Source organism: Balaenoptera physalus (genome assembly GCF_965194825.1).
Source record: "Balaenoptera physalus genome assembly, contig: HAP1_SCAFFOLD_1842, whole genome shotgun sequence".
Lineage (NCBI taxonomy): Eukaryota > Metazoa > Chordata > Mammalia > Artiodactyla > Balaenopteridae > Balaenoptera > Balaenoptera physalus.
Genome location: NW_028124961.1, coordinates 37848 through 54776, shown reverse-complemented (window position 1 = coordinate 54776; position 16929 = coordinate 37848). Strand labels below are relative to the sequence as shown.

At 44.9% G+C, this 16929-nt stretch overlaps 1 long non-coding RNA gene across 1 annotated transcript in view; it reads left to right on the top strand.

Moving 5' to 3' along the window:
- The window catches only part of LOC309654058, a 38149-nt gene extending 21434 nt beyond the window's left edge, over window positions 1-16715 (top strand). The window contains exons 3-4 of the long non-coding RNA XR_014259779.1: window positions 3945-4092; window positions 16645-16715. This is a non-coding gene — a long non-coding RNA (uncharacterized lncRNA). The remainder of the gene's footprint in view (window positions 1-3944; window positions 4093-16644) is intronic.
- Window positions 16716-16929: the final 214 nt, after the last annotated feature.

Genomic DNA, 16929 nt, shown 5'->3' with positions numbered 1-16929 from the left:
TAGTTTTCTGTGTCACCTGGCTTTTCTATGTTTCTGTTGAAACACTCTTTTGAGAAGTCTCTGATTTCATTTTCTACATGGGTACCCTTTAAGGCTCAATATTGGAAAAGAAGGGGATCAGAGTGATCAACCCAATGTGGTATCCTAACGTAACAGATAAGGAAAGCAGCAGGCTTTGTGAGGCAGTCAGTGATTTGTCCAAAGTCACACAGACAGTAAACGTCAAAGTCAAAACTGAAATTAGGTCTCCAGACTTGTAGTTCAATACTTTCCCTCATTATTCCACGCTATTTTGAATCTCCTCCTCAATTTAGGGGCACAAGAAATCGAACGCAAAACTTTCCAAAGTTTCTTTTCTTACCTGACATGGTCAGAGAAGAGGAGACATCAACTGCAGGTACAAGGGATGAGGAGACAACACTAGAGGATGTCTGAGTGGCTGCAGCTGAACGGCGCACGTGTCCAGTACAAAGGTCACTGGTTACTGGTCCAAACGGCTCCACGGAAACCCCAAGACCTCTACCAAGTGGTAGTAGGTTTGGTAGGAGAGTGATGTCACAAAGCAGGCAGTTGAAAGGTATGAGCTAGCCAATAGGGAGGTCCGATCCCCAACAGGAGGGTGGGCTTGGGTGAAGAGAGCGTAGGAGAGCTAAAACAACCCCTCAATTTCTGAGCTCTGGGGAGGAAATCCTAGAAGACAGATTTACCTCCCCCAGGCTCTTCCATTAGGGAAATCATTGCAACATTTCTTACAGACGTTCATTAATATAATTAACTAACAGTTACTTATATTCTACAGAGTATTCTATTTTATGTATCATATACTTAGAGCTATATAGATCTTATTTAACTAGTATCCTTAGGAAGGAAAGAGCCATGTAGTTTGAACTATTACAGTTGTAACTTGGTTAAAGAGCAGGGTGAAGTTTGTTGAGTGTACCCTGTGGAGAATGTTGTGGTCCAAGGCTCTTCTCTTTTAGTTTCTTCTCCTTGACTCCTACCTTCCTTGGGCTGGGCTAGGCTGGGGGCCAGGTTGGACTTGCGACTTAACATTTCTCTTCCGCTTTCTTTTTTTTTTTTTTTTTTTTTTTCTTCCATTATGGGCATTGCTTCTAGGACAAGCCTTGATCTTGCATTGGATGTTCCTTCCTGTCAACTTCCAGCAGCAGGAGTCTTCTTTTCAGTGCTTGATGCTTCACGAAATAGACTCTGCCCATTGGCAGCAAATACCAGAGAGCCAGGAGACAGAGCTGGTTGCAGACCTTTCCTCTTCCAGCCTTTGGTTGCAATTGTTTTGCCCATGATTTGCTAGCTCTAGTTCCTTGGGCCACACAGGTATCCTGCCATCCAGCTCTTTTTATATGTGAGAGACATTCTGAACACTGTCCCTCTTTCTTTGCACAGAAGTATATACAGTGTGGCAGTTACCGTAATCTCCTCCCCCTTGCAAACAGCCCCTCTAGAATCTCGGACCTCTAGGACTCTCTGTCTTGCATGCTTGGGTGCAAGGCCAAGCACAATGAAGAGGAGAATAATTAGAGAAAGAGGAGGACATTGGTGGAGAACTGGGAGCAGGTAAGGTGAAAGGGCACCGGAGAAAAGAGATGCATGTAGGTTTTTTGGTTTCTGTGGGAAACAAGTTGACACACTTGGGCCTCATTTTGTATTAACAGAACAGAGAGTTGTAGATATAAGTAGCTAGATCGTGCAGCAACTGCCATGAAGTCTGTACACTGAAGAGAACAGTCTCACATCTAGTTTTCATTTTGTTTTATGTCATATTACCTTATTTATAGCATTCACTGGTATGTTTGTAGAACGCAGATGTTTTCAAATGCTCTGGTTTTGTCTACATGGTTATTTCCTTGTCCTATTTGTAAGGAATCCAACATTGTAAGACATATTGCATGTTTTTCTCTTGACGATTGTTTACCTTGAAGCGTCATGAACTAACTTGAGCTGTTGGATTTTGTGGAGAAACTTTAAAAAGGGTCTGTGAAAAAGGCATTGTGGTGAGTCGCATTATGCACCCGAGCGTAAGGAGCAGATATCTGCCACCAGCCCAGCTTGGCCTGGATTGCCTCTGTGTTAGTTCCCCTGGTTAGTGCTTTTCTCCCTAACCACTCTTGTGACTGTGATAATGTGAGTTAAGGGCTGAGTTGCTAGTGATTTATGTGTGAGGTAGGCTGGTTTGAGGGAGGAAATCTATGGACCTAGTCATTTTCCTTGGTGGTAAGCTTTCAGGGGTGCAAAGATCGATCTTCCTGGGGACTTTTCTGGTACCAGGAAGATATCGCATAGATGGGACCTCCAAAGACACACATTTAATTTTTAGGCCTGTTGTTCCTATTATGAGATGTGAGTTTCTTCACTGATGGGGATGCTGCTTATCTGAGAAGAAACTGTGAAAGGTGGTGTAGTATAGAGGTGTGGCTTAAGCTTTTAAGTTTTCTTCAAGGTTTTTCCCCTAAGCTTCATACTTCAGACGGCCTACTTACATGAGACTAGTATGTGATGTCAGGCTAACAACTTCCTAAATACCTGCAAGCCAGATCAGTGTCTCTTTTCTCTATATTCCCATGGAAATCAAGGGTCCCGCCGAATTTTCCATCGAAACAGTTGATTTGTGCTGTCTCTAGGAATTCTAAAGGGCGTACCGTTGCTTCCTAACCGGTGTCATTTGGGAGATCCACCTCTGTACGTTCAAATGATTAATTTTGAGACTCTGCTCATGTGTGCAGTAAACGCTTTAATTCCCTAAGACCTTCCTTTCCTCCATCTCATACCCCATGAAGCCCGCTTCAGTTTATCTCCTGAATTTCTTTGGAATCTGTCAGCTCTCCCTCAACATCCTAATACTGAACTTGCCTGTCTGTTGCGATTAGGTCCTAACTAGTGTCCATATATCTTGTTTCCCTCCAATCCATTCTTCACACAAGAAAGCTTCAAAGCAAGTTGGAACATTGCTCATAAACATCGCTCACAAACATTGTTTTGAGAATAGAAAACACACTGGTGGCCTTTAAGACTCTGCGTGCTCTAGAATCCTCTCTGCTTCTCTAGCCCCATCTTGTGCCACGTTTGCCCTCACTTTCTATGCTTCAGATACACTGAATTAACCTTAGTTCTCACTCATCTGACAGAAGTCAGTTGAGAAATTATTTTTCACTGTGATTCCTAGCATTAAGGAATTTGATGATCAGGTTTTGTATGAGGACTAAAACTAAACTGGGAAGTGGAAGAATTGCGTTTCAACTGTTTCAGTCAACACGCATGTATTAATGATACCTAAGTATTGAACACCGGGCTAGGTTTCATGAGGGATACAGAAGTTCTGGCCATCTCTGGTTTTGGGTATCCCTTATTTGTTGAGACCTTTGCGTTGTTTGGTTGCCTTTTGTCTGTTTTCCAGATGGGAAAACAGGAACAAGGGAAGTATAGGTTATTACTAGGTGGGGTTGAACAAGTGGAGCAGCAAACTGCAAAGCAGAAAGAAGAGGGACGTACTATAGAGGGATGTGATTTCCATTTTCAAGGCGCCTGCGTCCTGTGCAGGGAGACAGCCTAACATAAAATGTGCCTAACAAAAGATCTATTGACTTCTTACTAAAAATCTCCAGTTCATATAACCCAAGGGTTTATACCTTCTCCTTTAAAAGTTCTATTCCTGGGACTTCCCTGGTGGTCCAGTGGTGAAGACTCTGCGCTTCCAATGCAGCAGGCGTGGGTTCAATCCCTGGTTGGGGAGCTAAGATCCCACATGCTGCGCAGCCAAAGAAATTTTTTTCAAAAGTTATACTCCTGTGTTGTTGAATTTAGTGGTTTAGATTTTGTTTGAATGTTAAGAAGATTTCAGTTTATTTACCAGGAACAAACAAAACATAATGTAAAAATAGTTTCCCAGAAACGATTTCCATCGTTCTCTTCTTCCCTTTCTCCTGCAGACTGGTGTTTCATCTTGACAAGTTCTCTGAAGTTCTCTGTCATTCCATAGGAAAGCGGTCTGGCTTGGAGGTTGCAATCCCAGGGAATTTTTCATCAGCGGGGAAGTCTCCATCACTACAGAGGAATCAAGGGAGAAGTCAGTCCCGGGTAAGTGAGATGCTCCCCCTAAACACCAACACAGCAGTCGTGTACCTTTCAAGGGGTTCAGGGGCAAGATGGGCAAGGCATTTCTACTAACTCTTCTTAAGGATCATGGACAGTGTGCCCTATGCTACGAGGTAAGCGGTGACTGTTGTAATTCTTACTGGTGATCATTTCATGTCACTGATCCTTGGCTCTCTTTGTATCTCATAGGACTGTTGTAAGTCCAATACAAAATGAGTCTTCTTTTTAAAAAACTGAAATGTTTTACAAAGCCTAGCATTCTCATAGAGAGTCCTTTGAATTCTCCCCACTTTCCCGAGAGGCTAAGAACACTTCACACCATGAACTAGGAGAGGGGGTAGAGCCCTTTCTGATGAAATATAGAAACAAAGACAGAGTCTTAGCCTGCTTGCTCTCTGGACAGGATCTCGGACCACAAGGTCTTAAATCCTGGTATAAATGACGGAAGTGAGGACAGTTCAACTGGCACTCTCATAACAAGAGTTCTGAAACACCTTCCAAAGAGACTGTAGCAGTAGACGAGGGAAGGGAGTGCTACAGTGTGGTAGTACAGGGGGAATGCTCGGCTACAGCAGTGAAAAATGTGGTACCTATTGGTGTGCTCTCGGGGTTCTTGTACATGTAGCATAGATGACCTTTACAGTGTCCCTCCCACCTTCCCACCTGCATTAGGTGTTCTGTTTTTTTGTTTGTTTTTTTTTTTTTAATTTACGTTTATTGATTGATTGATTGATTGAACTTATTTATTCTACGTATTTATTTTTTTGGCTGCACTGGGTCCTCATTGGTGTGCACGGGCTTTCTCTAGTTGCGGCTAGCGGGGTCTACTCTTGGTTGCGGTGTGCGGGCTTCTCATCGCGGTGGCCTCTCTTGTTGCGGAGCATGGGCTGTAGGCGCGTGGGCTTCGGTAGTTGCGGCTCACGGGCTCTGGAATGCAGGCTCAGTCGTTGTGGCACATGCGCTTAGTTGCTGCACGGCATGTGGGATCTTCGCAGACCGGGGCTCGAAGCCGTGTCCCCTGCATTGGCAGGCGCCACCAGGGAAGCCCTAGCTGTTCTTACATAGAGTCTAAAAACAGAGAGCACTGAGAGAAGGTAGTGGTTATTAAAGGCTCAGGATCTAAATTCTACCTGTCTCTACACCCCTTCCCAGCTGTCGATTTGACCCCGTTTGTGAATGCCGACCTCATTCTTCAACTTGCTCTGCCGTTTGTATACTCACCTTGAAAACTTGTTTCTGTGATGCGTTGAGCAGACACAGGGTGGCAGATTGCAGAGGTGGAAGCTGGTGGTCGGATATTTGCGGGCTGAATCTCCTTCAGTCCCATTCCCATTTCTGGTTGCGCAGAGGCCCTACTTCCTGTGTATGACGCGGAGCCATAGGATTGCGGGCAGGAGCCACGTTCTCCATACAGTGAAGACCCCAGTGTGCCTTGGTTATAGTAATATACCTGGCTTCCTTCCTGGTAGGGAAGTGACAGGCGGCTATGCCCCTGATTTGTTCGTGGGCCTCCTGATGCAGCAGTTCCCTTGGCTCTGGCCCTGTCGTCAGCTGCCCCTAGGAGGACTCTGAGCCCTAGCCACTTCTCTGGTAGATTTGCCTATTCCCCCACTATAATCACACCTGAATAAGGCAACTCAAACCTTTCAGAGATGTGTCGTGAACCTCTTGTTTTCTGAAATACCTATCTGGTGGTTGTGAGACTTAAGGCCAACCTCCCCGAGAGACTTTGTTTCTATTTCTCCTAGTAAACCTAGACTCATCTCCTGTCACCTTCAACTCTACTCCAATTGTGTTCTTTCAACCCAGACCCCTGACCCTGCTTTTTACTTCTGCCATTTCATCCTCACTCCTGCTTCCTTTCCTAAATCCATACGTCTCTTTTGGCCTTCCTAGCCCTGGGCCAAGTTCCTTCCTCTTTCCTCAGTTTTTACCCCTTTCCTTCATTCTCCCATCCAACTTTCAGGCCTTCCTTTCTCACGCCCCAGTTAGCAGCATCTCAAAATTCGAAAGGTTTATTACTCATCTATTAATTCTATTCCATTTACTTATTCGGTTCTATACCTATCTTACCTATGTATGGAAGAACCGCTGGTAGCCAAGGTGGCAGCAAGAATCCTAGCAGCTGTCACCTGACGTATCCGTAGTAGTCAGCAATTTCCATTTCTTTGTCCCTCTGGGTGAAAAATTGCAGCTTCCCCGAAGAGGTGTATCTGGCAGCATTCTCCCGTTGTTGTTGAGCCCGCCTCTTCATGGCCTCTCGCTCTGGCCTCTGCTCTTGTTCGATGGGCTTTGACATGACTGGCTCAGGCACGTTGGGTTCCCTCCATGGAACTCGTTGCTTGCTGAAGTCTTGGAGTAGAAGTTGGGTTTGGAGCTTGGGTGGGGACTGGCGCTTAGTCACAGCAGGGGGAACAGGCTCGCGCTGGAGAGAAGCGCCAGATGAAGTTTTGTAGGGTGCAGGCCTAGGAGCAGCAGGCTGAGGGACACGAGGCTGGGTATGGTTGGTCCAAGCCGGTTGGGTTGGGTTGGCCACAGTTGGCTGAGCTGGTTTGGCGGGACCTGGCAAAGAGGCAGGAGCTGGCTGGGATGAATTGACTGCAGCAGGTTGAGCTGAGTCAGTAGAACCAGGCTGGGCACGGTAAGCCACAGCAGGCCGATGTGAGGCCAGAGACTGTGGCCTCCGAGGAGCGGGTCGAGCTTGAGGCTTGTCCCAGGCAGAAAAAGGCAGAGGTATCAACTTGACCTTCCCAGGAGGAGGCCGCTCACACTGGGATGGAGATGGACACTCTGTTTCAGCACTGCTGTCTGGTTTCTGGGCTTGGACTTGCGTTTTCTCAGGCCTCTTACCCTCACGTGGGGTATGCCGCCGTGGCTGGATCGCTGGGGGTGGCTGGGGGTCTTTGGGGTTGCTTGAATTTCCCAAGAGCCGACAGGAAGAGAGCCCAGTTTTCGTCTCATTCTTCTTCCCCAGCGCATGAAGAACCTTCACAGACTCCAGCATGCGCACGCCAAGGGAGGTTCGAGGCTTTTGAAAGCTCTCTTGGCGAAGCTCAGTTTGGTGTTCCTTTCGCTTCGTGTTGGGGATTGCTGGCTTGTCTTCTGCCTTGACTTTGTTCCCTGACTGCTTGTTCTCTTCAGCCTTGTTTCTTCCTCTGGTCCTTTTGGTCTTTTCCTGCCCATGGCTCTCAGTTTTGCTGATCTTTCCGGATGCAGCTTTCTGAGGTTTGCCTTGAGAGTGCTTGGCCGTGTTCGCAGGAGCCCTGTCACTGACTGCAGCAGTGCATATAACCGCTTCTCCCCCTAACAGGCACTCTGGATCCTTTGGCTGGATTTTGGCCTTGGGAGCACCACCGATAGGCTCAGAGGCTTTCTGTTTGTTCTTCCTGGGTTGATCAGAGGGAACCTTTACGACACTTGGCTTTTCCTGCACCTGATTCACCTTAATGGCTCTGGTGTCTTCAGCTTTGATCACGTTGGGACCTTGGGATCGATCAAGATCTTTCCAAGAATTAAAGAGCTGGGGAAGGTGAATATCCTCCGCCAGTGTAGTAATGTCTGCAAGACCACTGCTAGGTTCAGTCCCATTTTCAAGTGTCCCTAGGTCCTGACGACTCAGGCTGTTCTCTCCCAGATCAGCATTTTCAGAACCAGGCTGCTCCTCTTGGCTGAGGGGATCGGTGCAGGCCAGCGGCTGGGGAATATCAGGGATTCCCAAAGGGAGTAGTGGAGGATCTTGGTTTTCTATTGGGATCTGGTAGGCCTCCAGAGGCTTTGACAGCTTGGTTTTGATATCCTCCACGTTCTTACTCTCTGTTTGTCCCTGGCTTGGAGCTGGAGGCAGGGCCAGGAGACGCCTGGCACTCTGGACTGGAGCTGTCACTGAAATGTCCCCAAGTTCAGATGGTGGGTTACTCTCAAGTATGTGACTGTTTCTGCTACTGCAGGACTTGGGGAGTTCTTGAGTTTGTGTCACACAAAACGTCTGGCTTGGAGGTTGCAATCCCAGGGAATTTTTCATCACCAGGGAAGGCTCCATCACTACAAAGGGATCAAGGGAGAAGTCAGTCCCTGGTAAATGAGATGCTCCCCCTAAACACCAACACAGCAGTCATGTACCTTTCAAGGGGTTCAGGGGCAAGATGGGCAAGGCATTTCTACTAACTCTTCTTAAGGATCATGGACAGTGCCCTATGCTGCGAGGTAAGCGGTGACTGTTGTAATGCTTAACTGGTGATCATTTCATGTCACTGATCCTTGGCTCTCTTTGTATCTCATAGGACTGTTGTAAGTCCAATACAAAATGAGTCTTCTTTTTAAACAACTGAAATGTTTTACAAAGCCTAGCATTCTCATATAGAGTCCTTTCAATTCTCCCCACTTTCCCGAGAGGCTAAGAACACTTCACACCATGAACTAGGAGAGGGGGTAGAGCCCTTTCTGATGAAATACAGAAACAAAGACAGAGTCTTAGCCTGCTTGCTCTCTGGACAGGATCTCGGACCACAAGGTCTTAAATCCTGGTATAAATGACGGAAGTGAGGACACTTCAACTGGCACTCTCATAACAAGAGTTCTGAGACACCTTCCAAAGAGACTGTAGCAGTAGACGAGGGAAGGGAGTGCTACAGTGTGGTAGTACAGGGGGAATGCTCGGCTACAGCAGTGAAAAATGTGGTACCTATTGGTGTGCTCTCGGGGTTCTTGTACATGTAGCATAGATGACCTTTACAGTGTCCCTGCCACCTTCCCACCTGCATTAGGTGTTCTTTTTGTTTTTTTGTTTTTTTTAATTTACGTTTATTTATTGATTGATTGTTTGAACTTATTTATTCTACGTATTTATTTTTTTGGCTGCACAGGGTCTTCATTGCTGTGCACGGGCTTTCTCTAGTTGCGGCTAGCGGGGTCTACTCTTGGTTGCGGTGTGCGGGCTTCTCTTGTTGCGGAGCATGCGCTCTAGGCGCGTGGGCTTCGGTAGTTGCGGCTCACGGGCTCTAGAATGCAGGCTCAGTCGTTGTGGCACATGGGCTTAGTTGCTCCACGGCATGTGGGATCTTCCCAGACCAGGGCTCGAACCCGTGTCCCCCGCATTGCATTGGCAGGCGGATTCTTAACCACGGCGCCACCAGGGAAGCCCTAGGTGTTCTTACATAGAGTCTAAAAACAGAGGGCACTGAGCGAAGGTAGTGGTTACTAAAGGCTCAGGATCTAAATTCTACCTGTCTCTACACCCCTTCCCAGCTGTCGATTTGACCCCATTTGTGAATGCCGACCTCATTCTTCAGCTTTCTCTGCCGTTTGTATACTCACCTTGAAAACTTGTTTCTGTGATGCGTTGAGCAGACACAGGGTGGCAGATTGCAGAGGTGGAAGCTGGTGGTCGGATATTTGTGGGCTGAATCTCCTTCAGTCCCATTCCCATTTCTGGTTGCGCAGAGGCCCTACTTCCTGTGTATGACGCGGAGCCATAGGATTGCGGGCAGGAGCCAAGTTCTCCATACAGTGAAGACCCCAGTGTGCCTTGGTTATAGTAATATACCTGGCTTCCTTCCTGGTAGGGAAGTGACAGGCGGCTATGCCCCTGATTTGGAATCTGAGATGGTGCTCCCTGAGCAAGCCTGGCAGAAAGTGATGGATATAGAGGGACCATGTTATTGGCGTCTGAAGTTTTATCATACTGGGCTGCCATAAACATGGAGGAAGCAGCTGGGTGCCGGTCAGTGAGTGCCAGAGTAAAGTCTCCGAGTGAAGAGGAATTCTTTTCAGTGCTTCCTGTGATGTCCCACTCAAGAACACCTGGATAGGAAGGAGCTGAAGTGGAGATCTGGCTGTGGTCAGTAACTCCAGATAACATAGTCGTGCTGGAATGTTGGTAAAGGTAGGCACTACCCATGAGTGTCTGGAAAGAGGTACCGGTAGCCGATGCCGAACTGACGGCAGGGGCAGAGACTCTGGAGAAGTTGCAGACACTTCGTGTTAGGGAAGTTGCATTGCTCACCACAGGAAGAGAATGCTGCAGAGAATTTAGAGTTCCAAGTAGAGATGGATTTTGGAAATTTTCTGTAAGAACAAGAGGGTCATGAAAAACTCAGGGAGGTTGAGAAATTCTCACTACGTTTGAGGAACAGCATTATCTTAAGGTTCTTGCTCTCAGGACACCTCTACTATCGACCCTTCCTGAGAAACCCAAAATCAGACAGTTAATGATGGCTGTAAGGACTGAGCAGTTTTCCACTCTTCTGTATTAACTGCCTGTGCTCCCATCTTGGGCACAGATGGGCAGAAGAGCCAAGTGGTATGGTTCAGACATTGTTCTCTAGGCTGGAAGCAACCTTCTCCCTGCCCTGTCTTTCCCTTCAGCCTGCACTCGTATTGACTTCTATGCTATTTCCTAGACTGGAAGCATTTTAGAACTAGGAGGCCCTTAGAGAACTTTCTCTTTTTTCAGTCTCATTTCACGAGTAAGGAAACTGAGGCTCAGAGAGGTCGGGTTGACTTGTTCAGGTTCTCTCATTATGTTAGTGTCATTACCAGGTTTCAGAACCTAAGTATCCTGACTTCCTTGCCAGGACTCCACTCTGAGCATGATACTGCCAGAAAGCAGGAGAAATAGAACTTATAATATAAGCATTTTTTTTGTCCATTAGAAAACAGTACGGCCATTACCATTGTCATCTTCAGTGTCTCCCTTTGCTTGTGCAGTTCCCACGCTATTACCTAGAGTTGACGTATAGCTCAGTCCAACTGGTGAACTGAAAGAGTCATTTTTGCCCTCTTCAAGCCTGGTTTCTCATCCTACCTCAAAATGATTACCCGAAAGTGGATTTCTTAAGTGCTTTTGGAAAGAGAAAAGTTATCTGATTACTTCAGATTACTCATCTATAAAGTGGTTATAACACCACCACCAATAATAATAGCAGTAATAATTAATAGATGAATAAGCTGATCTATTGCGTATGATTTATATGGAGGAAGATACAATAAGTTCTAGAAAGACAAAGAAAAATCATGAAAAACATGTTACGTAACGAAAAAGAAATCCATAGATATTAATGAAAACTGGGGTATGTGGGCAAGTATCAAAGCCTAATGAATTTACTAACAAATGACATTCTGTACCATACATGCAATATTATGAAAGTGAATTTTGCCCACTCTATTTTAGTGAATACTATTAACCAAAAAACACGATGGAGGTGATAGAGGTGAATGAATTCCTAGCCAATGCATACAGACAGAGACGATAAATCAGTAAAAAATGCATAACAAGCAACAGAATGCAACAAATGTGAATGTATAGGTAGCCACAACATATATAGACAAGTATTTCAATGAAAACCGGTACAAAGCAGACAGCAAAATAGTAAGTGTAAAAGAGTTTCATTATTGTGCTCATTCATATTTTTACCCAGCAAGTAACAGGTATTAAGCCTAGGAGAAATATATCTTTCCATGAATATAACTCATATAATAAGCAGAAAGGAAGCTTAAAAAGTATCAAGAAGGTTTTTGTATTTATCCTAGAACTTAGAATCATCTTCCACATCCAAGAAGATGACATCCCAAGACCTCAAAAAACCATCATCCCTAGAATCCAATTAAAAAAGATTTTCAAATGTAAGAAAATCCAAAGGACTCCACAACATTGTTTTAGATAAATGTGGATGTTTGTGTTTTCTTTTTTTCTTTTGCCGCGCCGCGTGGCCCTGGCCGTGAAAGCACCGAGTCCTAAGCGCTGGACCGCCAGGGAATTCCCTAAATGGGGAATTAGAGATGTGGGGGCTTGACTTTTTCTTTTTCTTCTCCGGTAGCTAAGATCTACAAGCGAACGATGGCTGTTGATCAATGTGCTCTCTGTGTTAGGAAGGAAATAACTGTAAAAATTGAAAAGCAACCTTGCCTTAGAAGCTACATATCACACAAAGGAAATAGTCCTTCTGATTCAATGTAGAAGATATCATTTAAAATGTTTAATTGGTCAAATGTCTACCTAGTTTAAAAATTAGAAAGAATAGAACACTGAAAAGCAGCCCCCTAGATAACCACTTTGGTTTCTGGTTTCTAGGAAGCATCATTTCTAAAACATACTTCTAAAATGTTTCTATTCCAAACTGTCAAGTGCCAGCTGTATTCAGAGAGGCAATAAAAGAAAGAAAACGGAGTATGACTTTTCTGATAGGCTGCCCTTCCTGGTGATCCCCTGTTCTGGCCTTACTTTCCTTCTTAGTCTGTTAATGTAAGGATTTGCTACCATCAGCTTTGTTTTGCCCTGCTCTGAGCAGATTTCCCTCTGTGCTGTTTCTGCTTTAATTTAAAATCTTTGGCTCCCATCAACATTCCATGGCAAACTGCCTCTTTCTTGAGAGCTCCTCTATGCTTTCCCTCTTCATTCTTATATTTTTTTCCCATCTCTTGGTTCCTGTTGGCCTGTGCTAATGAAAACAATCCTAAACTTGCTTACGTTTGACTCTGTGCCTCCCTATATAGCCCAGTACTCTCCATCCTCTCTCCCTATTCTCTCTTTTCAACTAGTCGAAATACTAGTGGAGGGAGACCATTGGAGATGAAACATCTTGGTATATATCGCTAGTTTTCTGTGTCACCTGGCTTTTCTATGTTTCTGTTGAAACACTCTTTTGAGAAGTCTCTGATTTCATTTTCTACATGGGTACCCTTTAAGGCTCAATATTGGAAAAGAAGGGGATCAGAGTGATCAACCCAATGTGGTATCCTAACGTAACAGATAAGGAAAGCAGCAGGCTTTGTGAGGCAGTCAGTGATTTGTCCAAAGTCACACAGACAGTAAACGTCAAAGTCAAAACTGAAATTAGGTCTCCAGACTTGTAGTTCAATACTTTCCCTCATTATTCCACGCTATTTTGAATCTCCTCCTCAATTTAGGGGCACAAGAAATCGAACGCAAAACTTTCCAAAGTTTCTTTTCTTACCTGACATGGTCAGAGAAGAGGAGACATCAACTGCAGGTACAAGGGATGAGGAGACAACACTAGAGGATGTCTGAGTGGCTGCAGCTGAACGGCGCACGTGTCCAGTACAAAGGTCACTGGTTACTGGTCCAAACGGCTCCACGGAAACCCCAAGACCTCTACCAAGTGGTAGTAGGTTTGGTAGGAGAGTGATGTCACAAAGCAGGCAGTTGAAAGGTATGAGCTAGCCAATAGGGAGGTCCGATCCCCAACAGGAGGGTGGGCTTGGGTGAAGAGAGCGTAGGAGAGCTAAAACAACCCCTCAATTTCTGAGCTCTGGGGAGGAAATCCTAGAAGACAGATTTACCTCCCCCAGGCTCTTCCATTAGGGAAATCATTGCAACATTTCTTACAGACGTTCATTAATATAATTAACTAACAGTTACTTATATTCTACAGAGTATTCTATTTTATGTATCATATACTTAGAGCTATATAGATCTTATTTAACTAGTATCCTTAGGAAGGAAAGAGCCATGTAGTTTGAACTATTACAGTTGTAACTTGGTTAAAGAGCAGGGTGAAGTTTGTTGAGTGTACCCTGTGGAGAATGTTGTGGTCCAAGGCTCTTCTCTTTTAGTTTCTTCTCCTTGACTCCTACCTTCCTTGGGCTGGGCTAGGCTGGGGGCCAGGTTGGACTTGCGACTTAACATTTCTCTTCCGCTTTCTTTTTTTTTTTTTTTTTTTTTTTCTTCCATTATGGGCATTGCTTCTAGGACAAGCCTTGATCTTGCATTGGATGTTCCTTCCTGTCAACTTCCAGCAGCAGGAGTCTTCTTTTCAGTGCTTGATGCTTCACGAAATAGACTCTGCCCATTGGCAGCAAATACCAGAGAGCCAGGAGACAGAGCTGGTTGCAGACCTTTCCTCTTCCAGCCTTTGGTTGCAATTGTTTTGCCCATGATTTGCTAGCTCTAGTTCCTTGGGCCACACAGGTATCCTGCCATCCAGCTCTTTTTATATGTGAGAGACATTCTGAACACTGTCCCTCTTTCTTTGCACAGAAGTATATACAGTGTGGCAGTTACCGTAATCTCCTCCCCCTTGCAAACAGCCCCTCTAGAATCTCGGACCTCTAGGACTCTCTGTCTTGCATGCTTGGGTGCAAGGCCAAGCACAATGAAGAGGAGAATAATTAGAGAAAGAGGAGGACATTGGTGGAGAACTGGGAGCAGGTAAGGTGAAAGGGCACCGGAGAAAAGAGATGCATGTAGGTTTTTTGGTTTCTGTGGGAAACAAGTTGACACACTTGGGCCTCATTTTGTATTAACAGAACAGAGAGTTGTAGATATAAGTAGCTAGATCGTGCAGCAACTGCCATGAAGTCTGTACACTGAAGAGAACAGTCTCACATCTAGTTTTCATTTTGTTTTATGTCATATTACCTTATTTATAGCATTCACTGGTATGTTTGTAGAACGCAGATGTTTTCAAATGCTCTGGTTTTGTCTACATGGTTATTTCCTTGTCCTATTTGTAAGGAATCCAACATTGTAAGACATATTGCATGTTTTTCTCTTGACGATTGTTTACCTTGAAGCGTCATGAACTAACTTGAGCTGTTGGATTTTGTGGAGAAACTTTAAAAAGGGTCTGTGAAAAAGGCATTGTGGTGAGTCGCATTATGCACCCGAGCGTAAGGAGCAGATATCTGCCACCAGCCCAGCTTGGCCTGGATTGCCTCTGTGTTAGTTCCCCTGGTTAGTGCTTTTCTCCCTAACCACTCTTGTGACTGTGATAATGTGAGTTAAGGGCTGAGTTGCTAGTGATTTATGTGTGAGGTAGGCTGGTTTGAGGGAGGAAATCTATGGACCTAGTCATTTTCCTTGGTGGTAAGCTTTCAGGGGTGCAAAGATCGATCTTCCTGGGGACTTTTCTGGTACCAGGAAGATATCGCATAGATGGGACCTCCAAAGACACACATTTAATTTTTAGGCCTGTTGTTCCTATTATGAGATGTGAGTTTCTTCACTGATGGGGATGCTGCTTATCTGAGAAGAAACTGTGAAAGGTGGTGTAGTATAGAGGTGTGGCTTAAGCTTTTAAGTTTTCTTCAAGGTTTTTCCCCTAAGCTTCATACTTCAGACGGCCTACTTACATGAGACTAGTATGTGATGTCAGGCTAACAACTTCCTAAATACCTGCAAGCCAGATCAGTGTCTCTTTTCTCTATATTCCCATGGAAATCAAGGGTCCCGCCGAATTTTCCATCGAAACAGTTGATTTGTGCTGTCTCTAGGAATTCTACAGGGCGTACCGTTGCTTCCTAACCGGTGTCATTTGGGAGATCCACCTCTGTACGTTCAAATGATTAATTTTGAGACTCTGCTCATGTGTGCAGTAAACCCTTTAATTCCCTAAGACCTTCCTTTCCTCCATCTCATACCCCATGAAGCCCGCTTCAGTTTATCTCCTGAATTTCTTTGGAATCTGTCAGCTCTCCCTCAACATCCTAATACTGAACTTGCCTGTCTGTTGCGATTAGGTCCTAACTAGTGTCCATATATCTTGTTTCCCTCCAATCCATTCTTCACACAAGAAAGCTTCAAAGCAAGTTGGAACATTGCTCATAAACATCGCTCACAAACATTGTTTTGAGAATAGAAAACACACTGGTGGCCTTTAAGACTCTGCGTGCTCTAGAATCCTCTCTGCTTCTCTAGCCCCATCTTGTGCCACGTTTGCCCTCACTTTCTATGCTTCAGATACACTGAATTAACCTTAGTTCTCACTCATCTGACAGAAGTCAGTTGAGAAATTATTTTTCACTGTGATTCCTAGCATTAAGGAATTTGATGATCAGGTTTTGTATGAGGACTAAAACTAAACTGGGAAGTGGAAGAATTGCGTTTCAACTGTTTCAGTCAACACGCATGTATTAATGATACCTAAGTATTGAACACCGGGCTAGGTTTCATGAGGGATACAGAAGTTCTGGCCATCTCTGGTTTTGGGTATCCCTTATTTGTTGAGACCTTTGCGTTGTTTGGTTGCCTTTTGTCTGTTTTCCAGATGGGAAAACAGGAACAAGGGAAGTATAGGTTATTACTAGGTGGGGTTGAACAAGTGGAGCAGCAAACTGCAAAGCAGAAAGAAGAGGGACGTACTATAGAGGGATGTGATTTCCATTTTCAAGGCGCCTGCGTCCTGTGCAGGGAGACAGCCTAACATAAAATGTGCCTAACAAAAGATCTATTGACTTCTTACTAAAAATCTCCAGTTCATATAACCCAAGGGTTTATACCTTCTCCTTTAAAAGTTCTATTCCTGGGACTTCCCTGGTGGTCCAGTGGTGAAGACTCTGCGCTTCCAATGCAGCAGGCGTGGGTTCAATCCCTGGTTGGGGAGCTAAGATCCCACATGCTGCGCAGCCAAAGAAATTTTTTTCAAAAGTTATACTCCTGTGTTGTTGAATTTAGTGGTTTAGATTTTGTTTGAATGTTAAGAAGATTTCAGTTTATTTACCAGGAACAAACAAAACATAATGTAAAAATAGTTTCCCAGAAACGATTTCCATCGTTCTCTTCTTCCCTTTCTCCTGCAGACTGGTGTTTCATCTTGACAAGTTCTCTGAAGTTCTCTGTCATTCCATAGGAAAGCGGTCTGGCTTGGAGATTGCAATCCCAGGGAATTTTTCATCAGCGGGGAAGTCTCCATCACTACAGAGGAATCAAGGGAGAAGTCAGTCCCGGGTAAGTGAGATGCTCCCCCTAAACACCAACACAGCAGTCGTGTACCTTTCAAGGGGTTCAGGGGCAAGATGGGCAAGGCATTTCTACTAACTCTTCTTAAGGATCATGGACAGTGTGCCCTATGCTACGAGGTAAGC